Genomic DNA, 6211 nt, shown 5'->3' on the forward strand with positions numbered 1-6211 from the left:
CTCCTGGTGTGAGCATGATCAAACAGCAGGATTTAGTATAGCAAAAATAAAATGGAAAAAAAAATGCATGAAATTTGAATAAACGGGTGAATAGATATATTAAGTAAGTTTTTTAGTTTAATATTCTTGAAGTCTTAGATGTTACATGTGAATGTCTGATTGAATGAAAATCCTGAGAGTGAGTTAGTCCTACAGTAATATGCTCACATTTTACTCTTCTCCAATTTCAGTATTATGGACTGCAAATATTGGAAAATGTGATAAAAACAAGATGGAAGATTCTTCCAAGGAACCAGTGTGAAGGTAGGAAGAGATTTTTGTGTTTACCTCTTACATTTGTGTTTTGTCCTTTCCTCTTATGTTTTTTGTTGAGATTTAGAACATGTAAGTAATTTTTAAGTTTTCAAGCACCATTAGGTGAAGTAAAGCTATCTGTGCATTTCTGTATCCCACCATGTCTTGCCCTTTCACAGTAGTGGTTTCACTTAGATGGTGAGCAACTAGGATTCTGTAAGCGTTAGAAGAAGGTAAAACATCAGCTGATTCTTTTTGAAACATCACTGCTGAAGTGACGCATTGATCTGTAGGCGAGACTTAATCTGAAGAGGGCTGGCTTCTGGCTTTGAAGTAGAAGTTTGAATTCTCTGTACTTCGCAGTCTTCAGCCTGTCTGGGCTATGCGCCACAGCTCCACCAATGTACTCTTTTTTTTTTTTTTTTAAATTGACTATGGTAGCATATGCTGATTAGACTTATTTAAACTTTTAAGCAATCATAATTATTTTAGAATAGAGTTTGGGCAGTGTTTCTCAGGCAGATTATTTAATTTTTTGGGTGGTCTTCTATGGAGCTGGACTCAAACTCTTGTGGGTCCCTTCCAATTCAGGATATTCTATGATTGTTTTTCTTTCCTCCCTTTATGTGTTGCTGTATGTGTTGAATAGCAAGAGGTTTGTAAGAGTAATCCTCTGGTGTAGGATTAATGCATATTCATAAAGTTTTCTGTCAAGTCGTGAAACAGATTTCAGAATGCTGAGTAGAACTACTTCAAAACTTGTCACCGTTCTGTATTTGGTCTTTATGAAATAGTGTTTTCAGAATTCATTAATTGAATTTCCATGTTCTGCCATAAGCTGTTTTTAACATTGTGAAGATGTGATCAAAGTTTCACTGCCAGTTTATTGATGGGGATGTAATAGTAAATGGCAGTGAAAATACGTTTTTGGAGAGGGAGATTTCAACGTTTGCGATTATTTTCCTTACTTCCACTTTAAAAGTGGTAGATGTAGCCTAGCTCTTGGAAAAGGTTTCACTTACGTGCTGTTAGAAGCAGCCTTACGGACTTACAGGAAAAAACTAAAGGCTCAAACACAATTGTGCCTTTTTGAGAAACTGAGAGAGGACCTTGAAGTTATCTTTTGTTTGCACTTAAAAATTTCATGTGTTTCCATTTTCCTGAGTATGAACACTTATATTCAGCGTTTGGAAGTTCTCTCAAAGTTTTTGACTGTTGGAGCAAAAGCAGGGAGGAGTCAGTAGGTTGAATTAGTCATGGTCAGCTTATTGATGCCTGTTAAAGGAAGCTATAGTCAGATAGGACAAGTTGAAGAGAGAGACTTATTTGATAGTTTGGGACTGAACAAGTGCCAAAAATAGAGTACACAAGTGATTTCAAGTTTTAAAAATTCTTAATGTGTAGAATGGATAAGTGGTTGTGCTGAGGTGATGCTTGGCTGTGCACTGGATCATGTTATCGCATCTGGATTTCAGATGTCAAATTATGCATATGTGACTTGGACATCGCTTCCAGAATTTGAGATAGTATTTTGTATTTTATTTCACTTTTAGTAGGCATGGTAATATTGTTTGACTAGTTATGATCATCTGAGCAGATGCAGTAAGTGGCTGAATACATTACAAGATAAAATTACTGTCTGAAGTTGTGTAATCACCTGATGATAACTTAAAGTATTCTGAACCCTATAATCTTTCCTTTGAGATCTTATCTTAGCTGTACCTGGAGTTATACATTGGAATATCTTTCGGGGCCTTGAAGTTAGCCAGAGTTTTGTTCACTTCTGGTTCAGCATTGGGAGGTTTTAACTCCAGCCTAGGATCTCAGATATAAGCAGTGAAATAAGCTTACTTCAGAAGATGTTCTTTAGATGTGAATCTCCATTATTAAATTTACTTTTATTTTTAAATGGCTTTTAATTAATTTTAATTAATGGCCCTGTTGCCAGACCTGTACTCCTCTAATGTAGAGTTGATGTTTTAATAGTACTTATGAAGGATGTAATTTGATTTATGTGCTATGGTCTCAATAGGATTTTCTCTTATTGTGTGAAAACCTGCCCAGAAATAAAAAGCTTCTTGGTATTACTATTCAGTGATACACTTTGTTAATCTTCATTGTGAAATAAAATTTTGTTCCTGTGAACAGAGAAAGCTTGTCTGGAGTATTTTGAGTCAGAAGGGATAAGCACTTCCTCATTATGAAACTTGAGTTGACGGTACAACTTTGCTCATTTTCAAATGGAAGAGATACCTGAAGTGTTTGGAGAGATGGTGTTTAGTGGCTCATAGAAAGGTCCTGGAGTTTAGTACAAAGCTTTAACAGTAATTTAAGCTGCTGCAGAAAAGATTTTTCTGGCAAATGGATATTTCTGGCATTAAGAGATGGCTTTTGATTCTCTGTGCAATGAAGAGGGAATTATATATGTGACACTACTGCGGGGCAGTGGGGAGGGAGTCGATGGAAACAGGTGTGTCCTTTAGGCCCTCTTTAAGAGTTTTAATCAACTTCTATTTTTCTGTTGAAAAGCAAACACATACAAATTGATCGGTTCACAGCTACTAGGGAGAGTTGATCTTTGAGACATGAATGGGAAGCGTAGTTCATCAAGACTGAAAATAAGTGGTACTTAAACTGTGTACTTAAATAGTTCCAAAACATGAATCTCCATGGAAGGATCAATTCTGCTTTACAATTTAAAATTCTGTTTTTGGCTGCCAAATACTGTTAGATTCCTTCATTGGACTGTCCACTTGTTCTACTTAAGCATCTTAATTTTCAAATAGAAAACTTGCTGATTTTAGTAAATTACTATGAATGTGCGCCTGCAGCATCAGCTTGCAAACACTTTCTGAATGTAATTTGTGCCCCACGATTGCGTAAAAGGATATTTTTGTTTGTCTTAAGGTAACCAGTTAAGATGTGGATTACCTATGGCTGATGATATGCTAGAACTCTGTTATGGTAGGAACTGCTCTGAGATTGTGGCCCAGATGAGATATAATTTCTTCTGCAAGCATATCATATGCTGAAACTAGGATATTTCATATTTGTCAGTTTAGACAGACTACAGAATTAAGTAATGTGGTGATTGTGCTGTTCCTCTCTCTCCTTGCTCTGACGTTTAGCTTGGTTCACCTGTGAAAATGCTTTCCCTTCAGAAAGTGGTTTAGTTGTTACCTGTAGGTCTCCCTCTGCAGAGGAACTGCTTTCATTTGAGGACTGCAATATCCAGTACTCGTCCAGGAACTTTGGAAGGGCCTTGAAGGAGAGCTCTAGTTGCTGTGTTCTGTCAGTGTGCTTGTTCTCTCCTCTTTTTGCATTTTGCTTACCAGAAAATTCAAACAGCAGCACTATTCCAGGCCTTCTGACAGTGGCCTGGTGTCCAGTCTTAGCAGTAATTAGAACCTTTCTTACTGATGGAGCTGGCTAACATACTTGTTAACTGCTGTGGGACACGAGGAGGAGCACTGCCTCTGAGGCAGTACTGGAGTGAGGTTGGCAGAAGGTAGGTTCCAGATAATTCTAAAATGAACTGGACTTTTTGTTAACCAGTTTTCTACTAGTTGAGCCTATGAACAACTCCATGAACAGGAGCTAGGACTGTGGGTTCTGTCTCAACAATGGTGTTTTCATCTTATCTGTGGAATGATTATAAAAAAAACAGGGCTGTTAAATGTAAAGCAGAAACTACATTATTTCTTAACATAAAAGAAAAAATAAGTAATTACATGAAAAACACAACGTAAGCCAAAAAGGGGGAAAAAAAGTGTTAGATTTCAGTAGCTGCTACGTTTGAGGGATTAAAAATGTGACCATTACCTAAATGAATGGAAGAGCTCAAAAGCCTGCAGCATGACATTCAGGATTTGTCAAATCTTTTAGATTGTCTGTTCAGCTGTGGTTGTCCTTTTTTTTTTTTCAGTGGATAAGCTTTGGAGCTGAGCAACTATTTCCATCTGCAGATGTTTTCAAGGCCGAATTGATGGTAGCATGGCATTGAGATTGTAAATGAACACTTGAATTCTATTAGGGCAGCAAGATTTAAAATAAAAAATAGGCAGCTTTGATGTCAGAACAGCATTCTTATGAACACGTTCACTTTCAAATTCTTTTTGGATTGAAAAGAGTTGCAATAAGTTGACTCCTCTCAGTAATTTGACAGACAAATAGGTTAGCTTTTGGCCCTGAACACTTCTTACGTATTGTTTGGGTGCTTTAACACTTCATCAAAGTGTGATTTTGTGTGTGTGTGTGTGTGTGTGTGTGTGTGTGTGTGTGTGTGTGTGTGGTGTTTTTGGGGGGGGTGAGGGCCATGATGCCAGGCTTAGACCAGTGCTTGACAACGATATGTTTTGTTATCAAGTATTCTTCCAAATTAGTGTGTATTGATGCTTGCTGACAATGATGAAGAACTTAATTTGTCGTCAGAAACATTCGCAGAGCAGCTGCTGTGTAACTTCCAGATGTGTTGTTTCCAAATTTCTTGAAAATAGAATTAAAAACGGAATGAACTGTTCGTTTTGTTCAGGCCCAGAATGCAAAAAATAGCTAATTTTGCTTAAATACTAGGAGTGTTTTATAATGTAGAGTAGTGGCTAGGGAAAAAAATGAAATTTCTTAAAATAGGGCACTCATTTTAGTTAGCTGATAACTTTAAAAAAAAAAATAATAGTAATCAGTGTTTTTTCTGTATTGTTGACTATTTCATTGAAGAAATGATACATCAACTAGATTTTGGCTTTATTAAGTCGAATAGCAAGATACATACGTACTCTAAAACATAAGTTTCCAATCCTTCTGCTTGCCTGCACTGTGTTCAGTGAAGAAGAATTGTCTTGAGCCGCATAGAAAGTATATAGTTAATGTATACAATTAGCAGAACTACTTCTATTTCCTTAATTTGTGAGCTTTCTGAATGTAGAAAATTGGTCAGCACCACATGAGCAGGAGGGATATTTCTTCTGCAGCGAATATGGTAACTTAGTTAACTATTAATCTTGAACTTTGTTATTTTGCTGAATAATTTAAAAAGAAAACTTACCTGCCTACACTATAATAAAAACATGTGCCTTCTCAGACATGCACACACTCGTAAATAGGCTGAAGGATTATCAGCAATAATAGCATTTTACTTGCCAGTTGACACAACCACATATAAGAGGTAACATGAGTTTTGAGTCAACTCAGTTAGCATTGCCTTGTAACCTTATACCTTGTTTTAACGATATGGCAAGAATCTTGAGTCAGAAACATTCATGACATCTGGCTTAGTTAAAATATTTCTCAATTCTTCTGCAGGTATAAAAAAGTATGTTGTTGGCCTAATTATCAAGACATCATCTGATCCAACGTGTGTAGAAGTAAGTGAATTACCTTAGGGGAAAAAAAGAGAGGTAAATACTATGCATAATCTGACGTCTTTTCCATTTTCTAGAAAGAGAAGGTGTATATTGGGAAACTGAACATGATTCTTGTTCAGGTAAGTTGGAGTTCAGGAAGCATTAAATCTTGTCATGAAGTATTTGGTTTTGCTTAAGTACCTAACATACGGGTGTTTCACTTTTCAGATTCTGAAACAGGAATGGCCAAAGCACTGGCCAACTTTTATAAGTGATATTGTAGGAGCAAGCAGGACTAGTGAAAGCCTTTGTCAGAACAACATGGTGATCCTTAAACTATTGAGTGAAGAAGTGTTTGATTTCTCCAGTGGCCAGATAACTCAAGTGAAAGCAAAGCATTTGAAAGACAGGCAAGTATAGTATTTAATATGTCCCTAACAAATAGTGCATACTGGGCTTGCTGGCAAATAGTTTCTCTTGCTAGGAGGTTTTCAGTAAAAGGATATATCTAATTTTATAGCTAAGATTTAAGTGGCTTACCGATTTTTTTATTTTTTTTTGTGTGATTTTTTTCT

The 6211-nt window shown here is 36.4% G+C and overlaps 1 long non-coding RNA gene across 1 annotated transcript; it reads left to right on the top strand.

The window, feature by feature from the left end:
• The first annotated feature begins 84 nt into the window (after positions 1–84).
• On the top strand, positions 85–6020 carry LOC104909491. The gene is made up of 4 exons (XR_002111508.2): positions 85–303; positions 5596–5657; positions 5732–5776; positions 5865–6020. It is a non-coding gene; the product is annotated as an uncharacterized LOC104909491 (long non-coding RNA).
• The last annotated feature ends 191 nt before the right edge of the window (positions 6021–6211 follow it).

Source organism: Meleagris gallopavo, chromosome 2, assembly GCF_000146605.3.
Source record: "Meleagris gallopavo isolate NT-WF06-2002-E0010 breed Aviagen turkey brand Nicholas breeding stock chromosome 2, Turkey_5.1, whole genome shotgun sequence".
NCBI lineage: Eukaryota > Metazoa > Chordata > Aves > Galliformes > Phasianidae > Meleagris > Meleagris gallopavo.